General features: G+C 38.8%; 1 protein-coding gene and 1 long non-coding RNA gene across 4 annotated transcripts in view; one reads left to right on the top strand and one right to left on the bottom strand.

The window, feature by feature from the left end:
• Window positions 1-19,116, top strand: part of LOC116654113 — a 64,505-nt gene extending 45,389 nt beyond the window's left edge. Inside the window, exon 3 of the long non-coding RNA XR_004309037.1 lies at window positions 16,791-19,116. This is a non-coding gene — a long non-coding RNA (uncharacterized LOC116654113). The remainder of the gene's footprint in view (window positions 1-16,790) is intronic.
• The window catches only part of TMEM132D (transmembrane protein 132D), a 176,336-nt gene that overhangs the window by 88,120 nt on the left and 63,939 nt on the right, over window positions 1-24,277 (bottom strand). The gene's annotated exons all lie outside the window — the stretch shown is intronic.

The raw sequence follows: 24,277 nt of genomic DNA, 5'->3' as shown, positions 1-24,277 counted from the left end.
CAGCACGCAGTGGGGCACAGATGAGCTGCTAATGACTGCCCCCCTGCCTCCAAGACTGGGAGCAGCACTGGCCCTGCAGGGCAGCCCTGCTTGGCACCACGCTGGTATTCAGTGGAAGGCTGGAGCCAGAGCATATTACTAAAAGAGCTCAGAGAAGAGGTAAACCCCAGTCCCTACTGAAATAAATGGGAGTTTTGCCATTTCAATGAGGATGCAGTTTCCACTATAATAGCCTTGACTCCTTGGACTATTGTCATATCCATCAGACCGTGCTGCAGTGACACTCAAGACAAAATCTGAACTCACCATCACCCTTAAGAAATGCAGGTCTGGTGCCCTTTGATTCCACTGCAGTTCTTCATATTCTGACCCAATATTCTTGGGTCATTTCCAGACATAAAAGACATATCACCACAATTCTGTATTTCTCCTCCTTTCATGTTTAATTCTTTTCTCTTTGTACCCTATACCTTTTGTTTCCACACTAGCTAATACATTTTTGCAAGTTTGCCTGCCTGCTTTGAGTGAGGAATGGCCCAGCTGGAGATCAGAGCGGACAGCCAGGCATAAAGCTGAATTAAGCCGTAGTGACTTATACCTAAGATTATCCTTCCCCCTACCATGAACTCTCCTTTCCAGCTGTTCTTTCTACCGGAAGGCTTTTCTAAGATTATACAGCACTGTCTCGTCCCAGTGGAAGTACAGATAATTGGAAACCTCCTTAGGGCTCCTGAACTCTGCAGGGCTCATGCTAAACCCAGCCAGCACTTCCAAATGCTGCAGTGCTCACTGGGTTCCAAACCTTCCCACCATCAGCAGCAGTGCTGCATAAAGTTGTCAGATGTGCAGAGTTTATCACTTCTAGGAGAAACAGAAGTGAAGTCCTTGGCCATAGTCCTTTGTGGTCTACTGAGATACTAAGCTGCTATGGGTAAGTGGTCCGCAAACATAAATCAGACAGAACAATCTGAGGTGTGCGATACGGTGAGAATCTATCTGTGGAGAAAAACATTCTTCGTTCCTACTTCCAATAGTGACACGAATGAAACCAGAACCAGTCCAGCTCCTGATGACACCAGTTTCTAACTCAGGTTAAAGAACACATCTTACATGTATACACCTTCAACTTCACTTTTTGATATAATGTCACTCTACGAGATACCACGGAACTTACTAACACTCTTGCCTCTTCTATTTTTCTCATGCAAACTAAACCGACTTTATGAGAGGCATTAAGTCGCTCACATATGCTATTTGTCTCAGTTCTAAGGGCTAATTTTTGAGTGCTCTTAACTTCCAAATTGCTACTGCAAAACTCTTGGAGGCTCCTTAACCTTTCTTCAGAGCTGCTTTCCAAACACCATAGCTTGGAGGTTCACAGAAGGAATTCCCCTAAGGATCTGAGGGTCATAACCCACCATGTGCCTATGTTTGCTTCTCCCTGTGCTTCATATTTCGCAGTTGCCTCACCAATTTGGAGGAGGAAAGGAGAAAAATGCAGCATTATAATTTATAGGAAATATATATACTACATGTTACTTGGAGGAAATGTCAAGAGAGAAAAATAAATGCTTTCTGACAATTGCTAGTCAGTTTGTGCCAGCAGCTAAACAACATGAGAGCTACGCTTCCCCCCCCCCCCCCCGAACACAAGAGCATGGTGTAGATGAATCACCCCACTGAATTATCACTTTCAATAATTTGTGGTGGTAAATTGTCGCTGACTTTACAAAAACAATGTGTAACCTTCAGATCTGATTAACAGATAGTGAAACATTGCTGAAGTGCACTGTGCTAAACAGCACCCCGTGCAGCCCTCATAAAGTGCCTGATGTCCTGGCCTCTCAGCGTATGTCAAACACCACATTGAATTCTGCCTGTTAAAATTCACTTATTTTTACAAACTGTGTGGGGTTTTTTATTACTAACACGACATGACGCTTCACTGTAAGTTATAGGAGCTAAATGCAACCATCACATGCTAATGTTTCTGTGGCATTGCCTTTGCTTGGTTAAGGTATGCTCAATAAACCATTCAGATGCCCCAGCCACTCATAAGTCCTGGAACTCACTGACACATGGATGTCTACAGAGCCCCTTGTCACACCAATGCATGCTCAGCACAGGCCATGTAAGTTCTGGTTGCTGGATGAAGTCTGTCCCTCCACAACTTGCAGTGTGCAGGGGATCTAATGCCAAGGTAAAAGTTCCCGAAAGTAAGTTAAATTTAATTATTTTTAGGAAAGAACACAGATCAATTGTCAAGTGCTATTATGTAAAACCTAATCATGTGAAGAATGATAAAGAAGAATTCACGTGGAAGTCAAGACCAAGATAAGCTTTAAAAATATACATGCCTCATAGCACAGTCCACACTGTCCTGTACACCATGTCCTGAAAAATCAGGTGTGATATCTGCCAGATGAAGTTTCTGTTAAGTACTGTTATTCTTTCAAGGCATAATCTGTTCCTGGAAGACCCTTAACAAGAATACTTCTGTAGATTGTTTGCTTGTAAATAGATATTGCACATATATTTTCTCTACTCTGCCTCTTTAATAAGCTAAGTTAATAAACATGTGAAAGAGGATGAGCAGGGCAGCTTCAATTTTGAATGGCAAATAAGCAGCATGAGCACATCCATATGCACAGAAGAAATGCAGATTCTTTTGTAAGCAATCCTATTGTGGAGCTGTCCTTACCTTAGGAGAGGAATTACTTTCACCTTGAGGGTGAAGCTCTAAATCAATCTTCCTGAAGCCTCTTCAAATAACACCACCACATGTGGCACATTTCCTGCTGGGCAACTATTTTCTTTCCTATATCCCTGCAAGGAAGCAACGTGATGCTCCCAAACAGACTGCTGAGACTGCCCAGAGGGAACATTCTCAGCACTTAACTGTTGAGGAATACATTCCCAAAAGAGACATTACTCAGTTACTCACAGATTGAAACTTATAAAACAGTCACCAGGAGACTGAAATGGATAGTAGAAATCCAGAATGGAGGTAGGTAACATGTTTTTACAATCCCTCAGTGAACCCTCCATCATAGCTGGGCTTTTGCAGCTTAACATCAGGGCTCAAGTAGAGGAGTAGCTCACCCAGCAGAAGAGGCTGCACTCTTTAAGCACTGATTCAGCCCTGTGCGTTACATTCTTATTTTGGTCTTCAACATGCAATTCCATGTTAAGACTTACTACAATGTAGAATTATTATTTTTTTCAGTGCAATATGGGACAAGCAGCCCATCTGCTTAACCTATATTTTCCTCACCACATGGACAGCAGCAAACCTTTGCAATGCAAAATGAGCCTTAGGTGCTTATGTCCAGGGATCAGTTCAGACCAGGAAGTGAAAGGCAAAAAAGAAAGCAAATAAAGAGGAGACTTTGCTGCCTCCCAGCAAGACTTATCCTACCCATTAGAGCAAAACAATGCTTAATTGCCTACAAATCTACAATGCCAGCTGTTGATATAGGAAAAAGCTTTATGCTCTCTGGAAGGTCAGCTTTACAAGCTGAGCTTGTTCCTTCACCAGGACTCTGCAGTGCCATGGAGCTGCTACATCCCCTCCAACAAACTACCTGACGCTGATCTCTCCCGCATTCACTGTGCAGAAAAGCCAGCAAAGACTTCAAGCAGGTATTTAAACAGAGCAGATAATTTCAACTTAAGACAGCATTCATGCACAAAGTAGTTCAAAATTACATGCTCAAGTCAACCTCCACTTAGAAAAACACATTTCTCTGGTTGAGCACATTTTTGTGTGCTTCTATTTTCTGCAATCACTATCACTATTATCTTTTTTTTCCCCCCTTAAACTTGGTAAAAACATATTCTTAAAACAATCCACACAAGTCCTTCAGCACAGCATACAAATGTCCATGCCTGCTGAAGCCACGTAGTAAGAATTCACAAACAAGGCTGCAAAGATAACAAAGAACTGTGAAGCGTATAAACCAGCGATGACTTTGTGAAATTCCACTGTTTGAGGTGAACATTTTGCTCCGCAGAAAAGGATTGCAAACTGTTGCAAAAAAAGTGTTCAACATCACTCCAATGTATGTGTCAAGAAATAAATTATTCTGAAGCCTGCTGCCCTGGTTTAAAGAGTTACATAAATCAGCGAATTTCTCACTTCCACTAAAATACTAATTAAAATAAAGCAAGAAGAACATTATCATTTTCCATGGAAAACTTGCCCTGGCCTCACATAGTTGCAATATTTCAGAGCGCAATGACAATGCATACTCGAATTCATCGAAGCAATAGAATAATTTATCACACATGTTCTTACATGGGAAACCTATCCATCCTTCAGGGCGCCTGCCTCTCCTATGGGCACCATCCCCTTGTACTAAGAAGTAAAATATCCTCTCACCACTGAAGAGATGCTTTCCCTTACTTTTCTTGCATTATAAAGTTAATATTTGGAATCGGTTAATTATTGCAGAATCCATGCTCCCGTATCAGAAGCTGACTTGCCCACTTAGAAATCAACTGGATTTTGTGCTTTGAAAGAAACTTTGGTTCTCAGCTCAGAAATAGATGTCCTGATATCTCTACTGCTGAAACAGCAGAAATGGAAAATGCAGGACATTTATCTACAACACTTTTGTGCCATGGCTCAGGAATGCATTTGGACCATGGCAAAAATCCTAGTCTGAATGCAAAGCTCTCAGAATTTCATACTAAAAAGCTGTTTTGCTGAAATCTCTCCTTAAAACATGGCTGAGCGCTGAACTTGAAAGGCAGGAAAAAACACTGCAGACATATATGTTCAAGTCACTATATCTACATTGAATTTAACCAGTACAGAGGCTACATATGCTGTATGTGTTCACATTACACACACCAGCTGACCATAGTTGTACTTGATATATCATGTGAGACTAGCAGCTGGCAAATCACAGATGTGCTGCAGCATCTGGCACGTATTTATGCCATAGGAAGGAAATGGAAGATTCAATATAAAGGAAATGTATGAAACCTAAACTCCTTCTGAAGATAGGCAGTAATGACTGCTGTGAAAGCAAAAATAGGTACTCTGGCAAATAAGGAATTATACCAAAGCATTATAAGACCTAACCCTATAATTTAATACCACGAACCCAATATCGTGAGCATTTGTAAAGGGATTTGAGACTTCACAGTCTTAGTTTTACACAGGAGCAGCAGCATTACTTCTACCAAGACCTCCTTTATTTGTGCTGCACACATTTAATGAAGCAGGAATTTTAATTTAGTCTGACACTCGGATATATTTTTAGATTTGAATTTTGCACCTTTTGTAGACAACCAGGAGATGTCTTACAGGGCGCTAAGCCATGCACACTGAAAAATCACTTCTCCACGTAAGTTGTTACATAGCACACGTACAAAAGTTCATCCAAAGGAGGAGGCCACGAGCACAGAAAACTGGTCTACCTGCAGATGCAAAGAACTTCAAATCTAAGATCTGCTAGTTCTTTAAGGTTTATCGACAAAGGTATTTGCCAAATGATATGCATTTTAATGGGGAGATTTTCAAGGTTACTTGTGTCTGCTGCATGCACGCCTGAGATACATAAATCTTTGTGTGTTACATAGATAACTCGGACAGTACAACTTTATTATGAAGCTATCTTGAAAAGATCCAAGTACCCAATCATAAATATACAGCAGCAGAAGAGGCAGCTGCTAAGGGTTGGCTTGGACAGTAATAAATATCACTTGTGAGGCAAACTTTTGGAGAATTCATGCACACTTCTCATTTTCTTGGTCCATGTACAGCTTTAGAGTAGAGGAAAAACACAATTGGGAGGGTTGGGACAACAAATATTGCTGTAGTTCAAAAATCTAAACTCTCCTCTGCAGTACTTCATTTCCATGTTATTCATTTTAAGGCAAATAAAGACCTAGGAAGTGAAGGATAAATGCTATAAAGGCAAAGCTAAATTTAAAACCAAGTACCGCCACTCACTGCAGCAAGATTAGCAGCAGAGCAGAGCATCTGATTAATGCTGCTCATAAAATTTTTCTCATCAACAAATGCTCCCAGGAGAATGCCCAATGACATGGTTAACTCAGTTCTGCACTACTGGACATACACATACTTAATTATTCATTTTTTTTTTCAGCTGAGGTCATGCAGAACATGATACAGACACCAGAGTGTGGTAGGTGTGGTAGCAAACACTGAGCAACAGATGGCTCCTGACCCCAGGAGGCTGCAATGCTATCATGAAAAAACAGCAAGCCTGCATACGGACATTGAGGGAAGTGCAGGAATGATACAGGGTAAGGGAAGTGGCATAGATCAGGTCTGGACAGACAAGCTACTTAATCTGTTGGTGAACTTGGGAGAGCTCTTAAGGTGAGGCTTTGAGGAGGGCAATGTGACTTAGAAATATTCCTGAGAATTAATTTTACTTCTGAAGGATAATAAAACAGAAAATCCAGAAGCAGTGGCCTCTAAAAGTGTAAATGGTCATCATGAGACAGCCTCATTAGGCAAACAAAATAGCTACTCTAAAGCACACAAGGATAAAAACAGGCATAGGAATATCTTAAGGTCTTTGATTACTCTTAAAACTAAATGGCTTCTAAGCCTGTTTGAAACTTTAGGTCCTCTAAACAATTCTAAGATCACACTGAAGAACATGCTGTGCTCGAAACTGGTTATAGAAAATGAAAATAAAATAGATGAAGTATCTGTTTACTTTTTCTGCATCTGCTGGTGCTTTGCTTTGCTTTTAATTCACTTTATGCTGCTTAGACTTAAGTCTATAGTACCAATTTCTTTCCTGTTCACCAAGAATTTCCAACTAGATGGAAGGACATCATCCTCTGCCCATTATTCAGTAATACCTTCAGATGCAACACACAGTGGCACATTGTTTCCTAATCCACTGAATACTCACTCCTGAAGACCTCTGGCATACAAATTGCTCTCTTAGTTATCAAAGCAAGCAATCAATTTTGCATCATAATATTAAACCAAAAGCATGCCAGACAACTATGTTTTATTGTTAAAGATCTGAAATAATTTTTTTTCCACTAATAAAATACTTGGGAAATCTGAAGTGAGAAGTAATACACATGAGTTCAGAATTAATAACGTTGTGTAATTAACAATGCAGTTTTTGTGGTAATATGGTAAGGATTAACTAAATGACCCCAGGGTTTATTTACCTAGTGGTATGGGCATAAGGTAACCTTTCATGTCTAGATGATAAAGTCAAATCCTGTATTCACTGTGCCTTTCTATTTCTATGCTTAGCCACCATGATTGATACTGGGGCCCCTCAAAGCTCAGCAGCAAGCTTCGCATTAGAGACCAATTTTGTACAGCCACTGTGGATTCAGGTTTGCACAAAACACAGCAAGTAGTTTACACTGCAAGTAACACACGATGACCCAAACTATGAGGCTCCCACTGGGAAATCTGCAATATGAGTGAGACCAGAAAACCTCAGTCAATAAGCCAATTAGAAAGTCTAGAATAAAATTGCCATGGAATTACTTTATTGTGACTGAGGCATAGCACTCTCCATAGACTCCCCACTCTCTTCTTATAGCATTACACATAAGTTAGCCTCTGCACATTCCTAATTTCCGGGAGCTCAAGTAAATGACAGGTAATGAATATATTACCAGTATTATTATATTATTATATGTTACAGTGGTGGCAAAAGCTGAGCGCTGCTGATTAAATGTAGGAAATTAAAAGCTGTTGTCAACAGTTTCTTTCTCTCTCTAAAGGTTTTATTTCTTCACCATTCTTGCTCTTGTTTCTTTAAGCAAGAATGCTGTGGTAAGTGATTTCTTTATTAGAAAAGTCAATAGGGTCTGCCAAACTTTAGTCAGCTCACTTGGCTGTTGTACCAGGCTAGCATAAACTTCCTTTATGAAATAAATGCCCACACTGTCAAGCTTACTATTAAAATATCGAAAATACCCCAATGTGTTGAATGCAGCATCATCTATCTATCAGTTAGAAGCTAAAATGTGCTAATTTTCATAGACTGAGAACCACTTGCTGTCAAGTAGCCGATGTTGGTGACCTTCCCAATGCAAACTCTCTCTCATTTAAAAAAAACCAAACTCCTATTCTCATACATTTCAGGCTCCTATGTCCACTAATTTAAAATCAGCTGTAGGTAACCAAACAGTAACCTCTCAGAAGAGCAGAGAGAACTGTCACTTCACAACTTTGAAGCTGACTGATCCTCTTTCTTACCATTGTCCCTGAGGTATTATGTCCTCAGCAAGAAAGTCTGCCACAATAGCCTGGTCTAAGACTTGACAGATTTATCTCCTACTGGTCACCCTGAAACCAGATGACAAATAGGGGAGAGAATTTTCTTCTCTATCTGTTCTACATCATCACTGCTGCAAAATAGCAAAAGGAAAAAAACTGGACAAAGAATAGAAAAAAAAAGAAGGAAGATTTCTATTCCATTTGGTCAAGATTTGCATGATATACTGTGCTGTCTGGGGCACTGTGTCCAAATGTTTTTATTTTCCTACTCTCCCCTACATGGCAACATTCAATCGTTTCTGAAAGTCAGATATCTATGATGCTCCTATGCTGAGGATGACAAGTTCAATGCAAGCTAAATCACTACTCACTTTAAAAAATCTTTTCATGCTTATTGTAGGACCCAACAGTATTTTTCAGCTCCAAGACTGCTTGTCCCAATGGTGCTGATCACAGCAACAGCCTGTGTAAATCTAGAAGAGCCTGTTGACTTAAGTGATAGTTAATCCAGACTTTGCTGTAATTTAGTATTATCCTATTAAGTGAAGGATGTCAAATGACTTAATGTAGCTAAAGATCCTTACCTGTATCCCTTGACATAAAATCCGTGTTGCTATGATTCCATAGCTTGCACTTTTGTACTTCATCGTTCTTGTTTTTTTTTCAATTTGTTCCCATTTTAATTCTAAAATTTTCTCTTAAATCCACTTCACCATAAGATTAGTTTTAAATAAAAAATTCAAGAAAGCATCACAGTGAATGTGAAGCAAGTGTTCAAGTCCTACTGATGGCAATAAAACTTAAGACTACGCTTAAATACTTCAGTAAAGTGGAAGCAAGGGGAGAGATAAAGCACATACTGTAGGTTGGCCTTATAGAAGGCTACCAAGTTGAGAAGTTAGCAGTACAGTAATTACATAAAAAGCAGATTTCTAAAACTTAATCTAAAGGAAAATGAGCTCTCTCTTTTTGGTTCACTACTTCAGCCTGTGATTCTCTGTGAAGGGCACTCATTCTTCTTCCCTCTTTAACTTTACCATGGTTTTATCTATTGCTTACAAGATGAATATTAGATTCGCTGGCTAATCTCCCACCTCCTCTTGCATTGCAGCAAGAGTAATCAAGAGGAGACTAAGTATGTGCATGCTAATGAACTGAAACTGAATAAAACAAACCGTGCCAATGCTAACTGAATTGATAGGTTTTTCTTTTCAAAGCCCCATCAAATATATCACAAACTTCTTGTGAGCCTTACCATTAAAACAAAACAAGTTAAAGAGAAAGAACTTGTGAACTTCAATATGAACTTCATTGCTTTGAGACTGTTCTTTGGGGTTGAGCAAAAGGAAGGAAATACCATCTTCCAGGCTCGGTATATTCTTCCTAGCTACTCATTTCCTGCAAGACACTAAGAAGGAAGCATGACAGATGACTCCCCTGCACAATCCATTTGGCCCACTTTTACAGTAGAGATCAGAAAATGTATTGGATTTTGCCTGGTAAAGAGACAGCTTGCAATAACCCTTTTCTAGAAAGGATAAATAACATGCCGAATGGAGGTAGAAAAGCACCTTATCTGTTAATTGCAAGGAAAACTGTAAAATCAATATGAATATAACAGACCAGTCAAAGCAAGCTTCAAATTTTGGTATAGGTGCAAGCAATGAAGCAGCGCCTGTTTCCAAGAAGGAGGTCACTCCTGTCCTTTTCCACATGGACAGTGAAATTCCAGTTAGTTCTCTCCCACATCTTTTACTGTGTGTGCATGTCTAATTTGTGAGGTAGATTTCCCCTGTTTTCTTTAGTGTCAACAGCTGAAATACCCCATGGGCCTTGGATCTGTGGATTCCTGGACCCTTGGCATGCATTAGAGGATTGGGTTGCATGCCTCCTCCTACTTATGTTCTACAGAGAACTTGCAAAAACTCCTGCAATTCTGGATAGGAAGAAAATGAGCAACAAGCTCCTACTGAAGATGTACACAGGATTAATTCATTAAATACTGATTCTCCAACCAAAAAAAAATGTGTTTAGAAGTTTTAATCTGATGCCTCTAGTATAGTTAATTACCTGACAAGGAATTTTAGATATTGCCCCAAGAGGAGAAGAACTAGAATGTTCTAAATAAAACATGGTTATAAATGGGGTGGAAATAACAACTTCCCTCTCACATAGAAGATGTCTCATTCACTTGAATTTATCTAAGAGAAGGGGGAATTCGTATAAATTCTAAATTAAGCACCAGAGGCTATTCACACTGTCCTTTAAATGAAATTAAACACCCAGACAGAGCTTTGGCAAACAAATTAATGTTACAAGTGAACATAGCAGAGTGTTTGTGAAGAGCTCTGTGGGCTCATCTATATAAAAGAATGAGGGTTTTTGTTTCCCTTTGGGGGGCTGGGGAGAAGTTTCTCCTATTCTGCAATCACACGCAAAAAGCTGGCCTAGCAGAGGTTAGCCTAGGGCTTTTAACTTTCAGAGTGCATTCCATTTGAATCTGCCCAGTGAGCATCAACATCTAAGTGAAAAAATAAGTTTAGTAAAAATTGGCTGTATGATTGAAGTCAAATAAGGAATGGAGTGCACATGTTTTTTCAGGTGAATATTAGCTGCAGTCTCAATTTACAAATTGCACTAATCACAAAAATCAAAGCAATTGGACTACGACTGATCCAAAGTTGTCCGTGCACTGAAACTGAGCAGCCACTGTGATGTTCACAGTGATGATGAAGCGGAGAAAACGTCTTAACTATTTTTTTCTTAGCCATCCCAGGATGTAAAGCTGGCCAAAGATAAACCCAATTAATTTAACAATAGCTCTAATTATTCCTTTTGAAACAGAAAACGCCTGTATGCACAATAGACTTCAAATTAAATGTCTTAATTCCTACTAACTCTAATGGTGGAATGGAATAATTCCTTTGACCCAGCTGCTGCTATTAAATTAATTACACATCTAGCTTTTATCAAAGGGAGTTTAAGTAGAGAAGAATAAACAGATCCAATATGAACATCCTGTCAAACAGAATGGTACTAAAAAGTTAGGTGTACTCTTTCAGCCCTTGGGAAATAAAGGATTCCTTTCTGAAGTGATGCTTAAAAAACTTGGCCCCTAAATTCAAGCAGATATCTTGATGCCAATCCATTAAGGGGTCAGGAAAGTACAAAACAGCATTCATAACAAACAAGCCAACCTTGTTACTAAATTACACCAGGCAAATAGAGAAACTCAGGGAATCCTCTATCAGTTTGACTCTAGGGGGAAAAAAAACAACAGGCAAGGCAAAGCAGTCCATTAGTGACACATCCCACACAGAACATGACAAGAAAAATGCTGCACGGGTTGCTGAGACACATTAGCAGCTATCACAACCATCTGTATTTTTGGTAGTGCCAGCAAATGAGCTCTGTACCTACATTATGAGATGTCTTCCCTTTCATTTCAAGTTTGCTTCATTTCATAAAAGCAAATTCGACAATGTCATGTTCTTTTTTTTTTAATTCATCTCGCAAAATGTTGTGAGCCAATCTTTCATTTATTTGCCCAAATTAAGACTGCCTTTGCTCAAACACTTTCTGGATAACAGCGCTAACCATTTTTGTTTTCCCTTTGTTTCAGGCCCTTTCCATCTGTTCAGTTGTGGGGTTTTTTTTTTTATCAACAGAGGAAAGCAATTTCAAAGCAGACGGCGATACTGTATGAAATGCATTTTTGCATTTTGTGCTTTTCCTTCTTCTTACAAGTCTTTCCCAAACGAGATATTTATTCAGCTATGGCCCACTGATAGCAAAGGACGGGACCTTTTAAGTTTTTCTTTGAATAATGCTAAAAAAAAATGGAATATAGAATTCCTGTTGGGACTCTATGTCTGGCAAAACTCCATCTCACAGCAATAAGATTCAGTCTCATAACCCCTCTTCGGGCACATTTAGAATCCAAACAAAAAGGAAAATAAAGTCTTACGTTTTAGACTTAACCTCCTGTAGGTTTTGCTCAACAAATGAGAACTCCAAAATCCTCGCTGTGTGCTACTATATCAATAATAGGAGGAATTGTCTACATTGATCATTCAAATCATCTTATTTTCTCTTCTCCCTCTCTCAGTCTATTAAACATCTTTGGTTACATTTATGGAACGGGGAGCATCACATGAAAAAAAAAAAAATCTATCTAGAAATCCATCAGATCAAAACATCACAGAAAACAGCTATCAGCTTCCAAGGACCAGATAAATGATCCTAATCATAAGCAGCAAGAAGAACCAGATGTTTCTGCTTGTTTTTATCCTGTATTTCCCATGGAAACAATCTTACAGAGGCATCTTGTCTGCCCATCTATCTGACACTTCCATTCTGACAGCGCCAGTGTCAATTCAGCAAGAGATACTGCCTGCTTGTTTGGATTCTAATGAGAGAACATAGGGAGGAGCTGGATATTCTGGAACAAGGAGGAAGTTAGGAGATATGTAATAAATACTAGAAGCATTGCAGAAGGGCATGAGGATGAAAAAATTGTATCCAATCTCATAACAATCTGAGTTTCTAAAGTACTGTAGTTTACAGAAGGACTGGTTTGATTTTCAAGAAAGTAAGCTACTGTTCTTTCACAATTCTGACCTCAATACACTGTTATAGAACATGATTACCTGAGACAGAAAAAGTCAAAATAGCAATTCTTCAATCCCAGAACCCATATCAGTATGCATTTTTTTTGCTAATAACACATAAAACATGCCTAACTGGATATAACTGATACATTACTGCTATATACTTTTTGCTTCCCATTATGCATTTAGCAAGCACCTTAATTTCTTTCCAGTTTCAGATATTTTTAATGCTTCACATTCACGCTTTTTTATTCTCCAGAAGACTGAAAAATAGCACCAAACCAGTGTCTACCAGCTATCAATAAAACCAAGAGTCTCTTTCCCAGTCCCCCTAGGGCAGATGTTTGGGAAAGCTTATTTTATAGACTTAAATGCCAGCCAGACATGTTAATCACACAGGAAGTCTCAATTTTTGCTGGATCTTCTTTGAATTAGTTTTGATGAACTTCTAACAGAATTCAAATAGTAGCCTGTAAAACAAAATTCCATCTTGCCAGGTTGGATATTATTCTTTTGAGGTTATGCTTTCTGGTAGAAATTTAACAGAAGTACAGAGAATATCCCTCAAGATCTATTCCAATAACCCACCAGGAACAGTACAGGAAACGTTCTCTTAATCTCATATCTGAACGATTTTGCAAAGTCTTTGTACAAAATGTCATCTCATTCTACTTGGCACGTTGAAGTCTGTGCAGCATTTTAACTAGAACAACTTTTGATCTTCGTGTTTCAACCTAAGATGAACTATTCTATGCTCCCCTCCCCCCCTTTCAGCATGCTTAGTCTCCATGGAGACTGGCAGGCCATTGCTTTTTTCTTTTAATTAACACCATGGCCATATGCTACTTGAGTGCAAATGCAGTGAAATTTTCATGGGCTTTCCACTCCATTTCAGTAGGATTATAGGTCAATGAACCTATATGGGAGAACTTAAATGCAGTGCCTCCTGATAGACTATGGAAGAGAAGTTAACATGCCTATGGAAAAGACTGACTCTCCTATACATCTTATCAGTCATTTTCTTTCCTAAGTATTCTGGATTTCATCATATTATTGTTTAGCTATGTGACCTACACATTCACCCATACAGTACACCCTAAAATGACCAGTCCCATTCTCAGGATAAGAGTGGCACAGATGCTATCAATCAATTACCTTATGAGGTCCAAGTGTCACGGTGCAAGACATCTGTCCCTTGAAGAGCTTATAGTTTTAATAAGACAGACAAAGAATGGGGAGATTATCTTACCCCAGTTCTGCAGTCAAGGCACATAACTTCTTAGCTTACTTAAGTTCTAAGTAATTTGACAATAGATGACCTCCATTGTGCATAAGCATATTATATCACCTGTGTTATAAATACAGCAATACCATCTTGCATGCTTGTTTTTCTTGTCTTCATTTTAATTCAGTAAAAGAAAACACAAAGGGGTAAAAACTAACAGTCTCAGCTCAATACTTTTTGTGAAGTGAACCAAGAAAAATTTGGAATTTAAATCACATTATTTCCTATCAGGGAAAGACCCCAACACCAAAGTGCTTTCCTCCTCTCTTTGCCCTTTTTACCATATTAATAGGGGTTGTAGTCTCAAGTGTTTGCAGAAATGCACCAAGGAAAGCTATTGACTATGTTATTTTGAAGAGGAATGAGGTGATATTGCTTTGCTTTGTATACTGCATGTGAATCAACTGAAGATCTATACACAAGAAGCAACAGGGTTGATCAATCTTTATTCCTAGACAATCAAGCAAGGCTGCATCTTCAAGTCCCTTTACAGACAGCTCATAAAATGATGATATCGATCACAGTGCCTAAATTTGTGTTTTTGACAATAAAAACAATTTGTTTAGAGAGGGAAATAGCTGTATGAGGCAAACACATGTGGTTTATTAACTTCCAAAACTAATTCTTCTGAGCAATAATGTGAAAAGTGAGATAAAACTTTTTAACCTTGAAGATTTAACTTCTATTTTCCCCCTGCAAAGACATTTGCTATGTGAAAATTTACAGTTCAGGTTTTGGAGTCAAATGGAGCCAGCAAGCTGTGCCTCCATGCCACTGCTGATGTTCGAGTGCTCTTCAAATCAAACATTATGAAGTTCCTCACAGTATAGATGGAACTGCAAGATTCAGACACTACTGACCTCTAAAGTAACTGTCTGATTACAGGGGAACAGGCACTGGTAACTAACAGGAATGCCCCATCCCTGGAGGTATCAAGATCAGGTTGGATGGGGCCCTGGGCAGCCTGATTTACTGCTGAGTTTAGTGGTTGGCAGCCCTGACTGCAGCAAGGAGAAGTTGGAAACAGATAATTTTAAGGGCCCTTCATGCCTGAGTCATTCTAGGACTCTACAGATTTCCTTGCTTCATACAGCCCCTCTGCCCTGAACCACTTCATGTGGAGTGACCCCCGCACTTGTGGTTTGGCCTGGCTGAGGTCAGTGACTGTACTTGTAGGGACATCCTTTGGGTTTACAGATATTCACAGTGGGATTAAACTGAACCACACTTTATCAGCTCTCAGCTTTGAGAGTGCTACAAGGAGAGATGCACTTATAAATAAATCCAATTCATGGGAAAATAGAGAGAGGATAAAAAGGGCAATGGTGTGCAGCAGTGAAGATGTTATTCAGATTAGGATCCAACTGCAGCATCTGTTGCAGTAGCTAGGAAGCTAAACTCTTGGAACTGGGAGCATTAGGCTACAGCACCCCATGTTCTCCTACAACAGAGATTATAGCCTAATTCCAGTGGAGAAAAGAGCCCTACAAGCGCACCTGTCCTGACACTGAACAGGAGAGCCAAGGGCCAAGGGAACACCTCCCTTACAATCCAGTGAAATGGGATGCTCACATCTGGTTTCCAGAGCTGTGGCTTTTAGCTTTTCTTTTGTTCTTGCTTCACATTGTTAACAATGAGGTAAGACACAGACCAGATTTCAATCTAATAATTCCCCTTCTCTTCCCTTTTAGGATACATTAAAGTCAAACCTTTACTGAACTCCAGATCCAGCCTACCTTATTTCTGACAAAGGGCTCTTTCAGCACTGTAACACCGCACTGACAATTGCTGTGCACTGAAGCCAGGCCTGCACAACGGAGGCCAGATTTTCTGTGAATAACATAAGCATGAAAAAGCAGCTTCACGAAGATGGAGCAAGTAAAAGCTAGTATCCTACAGAGCTCTGTCTCGTAGTTGATTGACTCTCATGTCCAAGAAAGTACAAGCCATTATTGAAGATTTTTCCATAATTAGCTATTGATAAGAATTTAGCTGCCTGAGGACTCCAGTGTCTTTTTCCTCTACTGTCTGCCTATTCTCATGAAACATAACAAATAACCACCTTTCGTTCAGTTTTGCTGCTGTCAAATCAAAACCACACATGCACAGGCAGTGTGATATTATAAGGCTCATTTACTACGAAAACTTGACCAAAATTTCCCTTTTACCCCACAAAGAAAAACCAACGAGATTCAGAAAAAAAACTGACCTAGCTATAGTTACTTGCTTTACTTATTAAAAATGACAATCGTATATTGAGATAGCACAGGTAAAAATAATGCTATTTACAATGTAAATGAGCATAAATTCTTTCCTTCATGGGAAAATATCATATACACCTATCATTAGTAATAGATCTGCATAGCATGCTCAGGTACCTGAATATATACTTGGCTGTTGACACCTCTCTAAAATAGCAGACCCATCCAGTCTCAAGTTTTGCTGAAGACGATGGGAATTCAAGCTGCTTATGGCCATTGCCTTCATATCTGCTTAATAACACCTCTCAGAGCCCGCCTGTGCAATGACACTTGCCTCTGCTACAACAAAAGGACACCAATTTATGCATACCTTCCATAATATTAAATCCTTCCCAAGCACTGTCCGTAGAAAGTCAAAAGCATTAAAGTATTTCCTTAATTCTTTTTTCTAGGTCTGTGCTTCATGAGAGACCTCCCTCCGCATTCCCTTTCTCCAGCAGCACCTTCCTCTAAAGTGACAGCACCTTTCAACAGAGCGCATGACTGCTAGCTTAGTTTTATCACAATTAGGAAAGAGATATTCAGAAGAATAAATTAGAACTTGACAGAGTACACTATTTGAAGTGTCCTTTAATCTTCTGGATGGTTTTAAAAGTTTAGCTGATTATTTCATTTGGAGATCAGAACAAAGAAACTCCTTCCCCACTCTCCTCTTTTTCCTCCTGTAAAAGAACTGTGACAGCCTGGAGAAATATTGTCTATCTTGGCTCCAACCACTGCCCTGAAGGTGTAAAGCTATAGATGAGTTCAATACACTTGTTTCATTGCTAATTTCAGAGGGCATGTAGAGCTTCTTGTTCCCCTGGCTTAACAGTAAAATTGACATTCTAATTTTAGAACAGGAGAGCTCTGCACACTCACAGATCAAAAAATGCTACTTTTCTGTTTGGTTTAAGTATAGATTTTTGCTTCTTAAAGACAAAGAATCTGAGCGACTTAGTACTCACAATTAAAAATTGGTGTTTAGGAACATTTCCTCACAGTCAGATGTTTAAACAACAATCCTCAGATTGCTTTTTCCTTGGGAGATGACTGTTTAAAATGGCTCTGGCCAACCTTCCCTACAGCACTCCACACTGTAGCTGGTAATTGCCCTGATTCTGGAGGAAGACAGCATGCAGCTCTTACAGCTACCTACATCCAATGGAAGATTAGCTTCTCACAACCTGGCCATGAGGTCGGTGCATGCTGTGATCTGCACCTTACACAGCCGCATCATCAATTCCCTCTTGTACTGTCAGGAGAGCAGCATTTCCTTCCTTCCCACTGACCTACTTCCCTATTGCGCTCCTTGGCAGTGCTCTGGCAATGCTTCATTGCCATCCAGATTCACTATGATAAAATCCCAGTACTACCAAAAAGATAAATACTGAAAAAGAGAAGCAAACAATGGCTCAAACACATACAATTCCAGTTCCCAGGAATCACCCTCTTCAACACCCCAGCTAAAAGTAAGGCTCCAGATGAGTGGAAGCCACAGGTCTTCCATAGCTCCAGTGCTGTAACACTTGGGAGCCTGAGCAAGTAACACCCATCAGTACATTAAAGGAATGTTAGAATTGTGAATCAAGAAATGCAATTAGTGTATTTCATTATAAAGATCGTCCTAACACACAAAACTCAGTCTTTTAAGTGAAAGTGAGATCAGTATCAGCTTTCACCCCAGCCAGCCAGTAAACCAATATACACAGGCATATATGCAACAGTAGTTTTAACCTGTCTGGTGCATTCATCCTCAATTCATCCTCAATTTCTGTGTTGGTGAAGGAAGGACCCATATCGTCATTAGCTGTTCATTAGGACCCCTCTCAGTAAATTTACAAGTTGTGATTACAATTGTGGAGTAAGATCCTTATTTGTGGTTTATCCAAGAGGCAGCAGAAGCATTTCTTTTCATAAACGAGATTAATCCTTTAAATCCCTGAGCAGGAGATACTTAACGAGGAGAGTTACATAAGCATAACAAGAGGGCCTAAACAGGAATAAGGATGTAAAGAGCAAAAGCACTACCTTTACAAACCAGCTGTTGATGCCCACCAGCTCAAAGGTTGATCAGAAGGTGACATTTCTGATGCCATGCATGCAGAGACAGCTTCTACCTTCTCAATTTGTTTCTTAGACTCAAAAAAATATTTATTTTCATGTCATTCATGAGAACAAAAGCTCGATTTTTGAACAAATAGTAATTTTTCATCAAGACATTGTAATTCTCTTTGAGACTCTCAGGGACTAAATCAGGGGTTTATCTCACTGAAATACATAAAATAAATGTAGAATACACCCACGCCCTCTCTCTTTCACAGAGCACATGTTCTTGGTATTTAATGTGCATAAAATCATATTTGATTCAACCTAAAAGGATTGAAAAAGGAATTGCATATAGACAGTATGTATGCACCGACTGCGCGAGTGTATCTCTAAATGAAATAGAGTAATCAGTGAAAGTATGGGAGTATATTCCTTGTGCTTTTGACAGCTACAAGAATAATTAAAACCATTCAAGATGATTTGTTGTACAGCTCTCCATTCATTAGCTGCCGATCTTGTGTAATACCGGAGGAAAAATCAAATAAAAATTGTAACCATATAGCCATGTGCTGTGGAGCTTGGGAGAATGGCTTTTCTCGGACCAGAAAATGTTTAGAATGGAAAAGAAAGATAAAATTGAAGAACTTTCTACTGGCTCTATGCTTCCCATAGAGAACTCAGGAACTGGCGAGGCAGGAATTCTTTGGGTATTTGGACATATTTTACATCCACATTGCAAAAAAAAAATGTATATTCTCTTTCCCTTCAGAAAATCTGCCCACATATTTTTAAACTGTAAGTCTCAGGGAGGAAAAGAAAGACATTATTTTAAAAACACATTATATAGAGGTTTGCGAGAATCTGTCTGCCAAATTCTCCTCTGCCCAGAGCCCTGTGGAAAAAAATACCATGTGTTCATGTAAGTAAAACATTTTCTAATGAATATTCATGTGAGATTAATTCTAAGATGTCCTAACTTCTGAAACATTTCAAAGTTCTCCTGTTATAGATGTTGACAAATGCATATATGCATATATTACATATATACATTATAATTTTACTCATTGTATTTCCTAAATTTAGCATTTTATCACAATCATCTTTTCTGTGCCTTTCATTTCCCTCACCTTAATAATTTTACATAAAAAAAACTACATGTTTGTCAGGAAATTAATTGCCTCAGCAATTAACAAGAAAACACATCTCAGAGGAAATATTTCTTAATCGATTCATTTCCAGGTACAATATTTGCCACTTTGGAGTAAATTAATTGTATCAAAAATTATTCAAACTAATTATTTTCTTTCTAGTATAAGATTAAACATAGGTTTCAAATAAACTGAAAATGAAGAAGTACCACCACTCAGCACTGTATATTCTTCTGAGCCCACAGTGATGTGCCATATGTGATACAGTCCGATTTGCTAACATGATGTGAGCAGGGCTGGATAGATCCAGCCCATTTAGCCCCACGTAGCACTGCTCTATGCCACACAGGCATGTTTCTAGGTCTCCTGGTATGATGGTCTTCACCTTTATATGGAATAAGAGCACATCTGCACATGCCACCTTTATATGGGATAAAAGCACATCTGCACATGCCAGCACCACTATAAATAAACGTATGGAGACTGCTGCATTAAGGTATAACAGAAACATGCCTCAGGATTGATTTTACAGTTGATTTAGAAAAGCAGTGTAAGAAATAAAAGATGAAAGCAATATTGTCTCACTTTCTACAGTACAAATTGAATATTTATCCTGCTCCACAGTCCCCATGCTGAAGTTCACAACACTAATATTTTTGAAAGCTCCCAATAAATAAAAGTATATAACAGATAGTGCCTTGCCACCCCTGAATGTATCTTGTCAACATTTAAGGTATCCTGCAGATAGTTCAGACAGATCTGAGGAAAGACAGGCACGTGCATTTGAAAAATGCCAGAGAAATTATGGCAAGAAAGAATGGAGATGATAGTCATCCATTCAGCTAATTGCACATGTGATTATTATCTTCAGGTAATCCCTGAAAATAAGAAGAATGAATCATATTACACACTCCTTTCATGTAAGCCAAAATACTCAGTGATCACAGACAGCTCTGCCTATGGGAACTGACACCTTCATTGTCTGCCCTACTGCAGCTTGGGGGTTTTGTTGTTGTTTTACAAATATATATGTATGTGCATGGTAGAATCAATGACACCCACAAAGACTCCCGCTCTGTCAACACCTTGTTTGACCTTGGGCAAGTTATTAAGGCTTCCCCAGTCACAGTGAGTCATAAAACAGCGTGCCATTGACTTCTGCATTGCCTTTGTTACTAGCTCAGTGCAGCTCCCTGTTCAGGGTATCGACTTCTATGCAATTCATTCTAAGCCCAGCTACATAACCCCATTTCACTCCATGCCCATAAACCCTAATAGGTGATTCTGTGCATTACTATCAGAACTGTCTTCAAAGTTCAACCCACTTCCTCTCTGTGCCTCTGTCAAGCTGGGACAGCAGCCTTATCCTATCCACACAGATGCAATTAAAGACTGAGAGGTGACTAATTTGAAATAATTAATGGATAAGTTGTATCTGCATCATCAGTTCATATAAACAACATACAAATCTTTAATATTGCAATCCCAGCTCATTCACATAACCAGTAAATCTGTAGATTCAGAGCTGATGTCTAACTCAAATGCCCAGTGAACTTCATCCTTGTACTTGCAGGAATAGCCTAACAATTTATGGAGATACTAAACTGAATTACATAATTCTGTTAACCTTCTGATCCAAGTGTTGCTCTCTGCTTACATACAAGTGATAACAAGTCTATGCTGACCTTTTTTCATTCCCAAAAATGGGAATCCTCAACAGTAACTGGCGCATTCTCAGCGTAACATTTTAGTCTGAGTAATTAGCATTACTTCTTACAAGATTTTCTCCAAGGAACAGAAAATCAACAGCACTGTCAGAGATAGTTCCACAAGACACACTTTTGCATTCAATATTAGATTTTTTAGTAGACAGAAGATTACTCGGTTGCTGTTTCCTTTCTAATAGGCAGCAAACTGTTTCTGTCCCAGTGGAATTGTTATTTTGAGCCCCGGGGCTGCTCAGGCTTTAAGGATTCCACTGATAAGTACAGCAAACATAGAGCAAGCATGATGATGATGAATCCTTAAGGTTCTTAAGGGAAATCTTTCCTCCTCAGGTTTAAAATGATATTTATCATGCTGGATAACACCAGGGTAAAAATAAAGACACTAAATATGCATGAGGTTATCCAGACCATTGGAAATGTCCTTTAGCTACTCCAACACCAGACAGAATTCAAGCCCTACAACGTCAGCCAAGCTTGGGCTGCTGCTGAATAACATGGCTCTCTGTCCCTGATCTCCTCTGACCCAAATACAACCTTTAGAAGCTAAGGGCATGATGGTTATGAAACTAAAGCTTCAATTACTCTTTTCAGTTACTCATATCTGGGGCATCTGTGTTTATCTAATAGTTGCTCATTAATATTTCACCTTTTGATTTGCCTTAAGATAATAACTATAGACCTTTTATAATTAGGGTATCAGCACTGAGTAGGATAGTTTCAACAGAAGCACAGTATTCCCTGATAAAATATTTTTAAGAATGAAAAAAAAAAGAAATGGGTCAGCATGTACAAGAATGTTGCATTGAGGACTGGTTCACACAAATGTATTTTGCCTTGACATCTCAAAGGGCTCTCTCAGAGGCCACATTCAGATTTTAAAATGAGAAACAATCTTTTTGACTAATTGCTTTCAAATACGTGAAATATAAGCAGCACTTCTGAGATCATTACTACTTTCACATCATCACAAAATACAAACTCTTAGAAGGATGAAACTGTATGAAACGCCAAAGCTAACCACAATAAATGCTTTTGCAGCTAGATAACTGGAAAGCATAAGAGGGGTTAAGCTCTGCTCTTTCAGGGTTAAGTAAACACATTATATCTGCCTCAATTCATTGATGCTGAGGGAATGGCTAGTTTTTTAAGATAGAATAATTACTCAGAAAGCAAGTTTGGAGCTATGTAAGATATCTGTTCAGACCCTAAAAACTAGAAATAAACCTCTTTTGCTCATGATCATACACATTTCCCTATCACTTAATATTTTGAAGATATTTTGCCATAAAAATACACAAACATACAGACTAGCTCAACCCTTTCCTCAGTCCTGACTCTGCTTGTCCTGATCTAATACCATATTTGCAGTTAAGCCCATCTGAAGGCAGGCTTGATTTCTACAGGCCTTTTCTTGCTTCAGTTTCTTTGTGATGAATGACAGGTTTCTCATGAGGAAACATTACCACATGATGAGCTCAAGTGATTCACACTGCAATGGGACAGCATACACTGGAGCTTGTATTTGCCTCAGTGTGTACCACTTCTGTACTTTCAATGAGTAGAAAAATTTATTTCCAAGAAATAAAATACCTCTAGTTGTTAAAGGCATGCGAACGCATGAATAGCAAGGAGAAAAATAATAATGGTGATCTAAATCATGAAACAGTGTGTATGAAACATTTTTATGACCACCAACAAGACACACAATATAATTATTGAGCCTATCTGGCTATTATTTATGTCACATTCATTGCTTTTGTTGCAATAAGCAGGAGCATTCAGAACCATTTTAGAATTATAGCATTCTTCAGAGTCTGTCAAACGTACTGGCAATTGCAACAAGTACGAGAATGAGGCAGCAGCTTGCTGCTGTTACAACATAAAAGCTAGATGTTAAATAACTTACCATGAGATCCCATAATAGATGTGAAAATGATAAATATATAGAGTATTAAGGTAAAAGGTATAAACATCATAAAAATAAAGCACTGAGCAGGAAAATCTAAGAGAATTATGCCATTTATTTTCCTGCCTCCTATCTAACATCAAGTTACTTTCTTTTATTATTATATATGATAAGAATATTAAGCATTAATATACAATTATCATGAAAACAAAGAGACACATGGGAACAAATGAGGGAGACAGCCCAGGAAATGCTGTTGATAGTTCTTATTGTGTTAGTGTTATCACAGACTGAATCATTCACCCTGTAGTTCACAATCAGAGTAAGTTTCCCCACCAAGAGCATGACCAGCATCTAGTTACCAGCAGTACGAGCCTTCAGTGCCAGACAGCTGTAACCCAAAAGCACGATCAGGAACGTACCAGATGAAATGCCACCTTTGTAACATTTCCAACAATAAGGTGAGCATTTGGAGATAAAAAAGTAAACAACCATATTCAGACAAAGATTCTACATGGTGGAGGCCAAGCTTTGCCTATTTTGTACCTGCTTGGATGAACGGACTTACTCTTCCACAAGTACAGAGAACAACAACTTATTCTCCCATAAGATGTCAAACATTTGTACTCTGGGATCTAAGCACAAAATATTTTCAGAGCATCATCGTAGCCATTGGAATCACAGCAGAACATCCTGCTTATCGTCTCCACAGCTACAGATATAGGAAAGTGATATCAATAATGTTTACCAAATAAGGAACTGAGGTCCTTGAATATATCTTAGACATATTTTCTGAAATTATTTAAAGTTTGGTTTGGGCATGTTATAAAATCTAGTAAGACTACATCATTAGCCGCCTTAATAGTTTTCCAAATCCTTTGCGCCCAGTCTGTTTCCAATCAAACAGGGAACAAAAGAGAAGAACAGGTAAGAATCCAGATCTCGCATTTTTGCTAGTTCTTTCATCAGTTCTCACTAGAGAGCTGAGCAGGGATGCTCAGCTTCAGAAACACTGAGAAACAACAACAGTCAAGGAAAACACTCTTACAATGCTGTACCTGATCTTATCT

The sequence above is a fragment of the Coturnix japonica genome, chromosome 15 (assembly GCF_001577835.2).
Source record: "Coturnix japonica isolate 7356 chromosome 15, Coturnix japonica 2.1, whole genome shotgun sequence".
Taxonomy (NCBI): Eukaryota; Metazoa; Chordata; class Aves; order Galliformes; family Phasianidae; genus Coturnix; species Coturnix japonica.
This window is presented reverse-complemented; position numbering and strand designations above follow the sequence as displayed.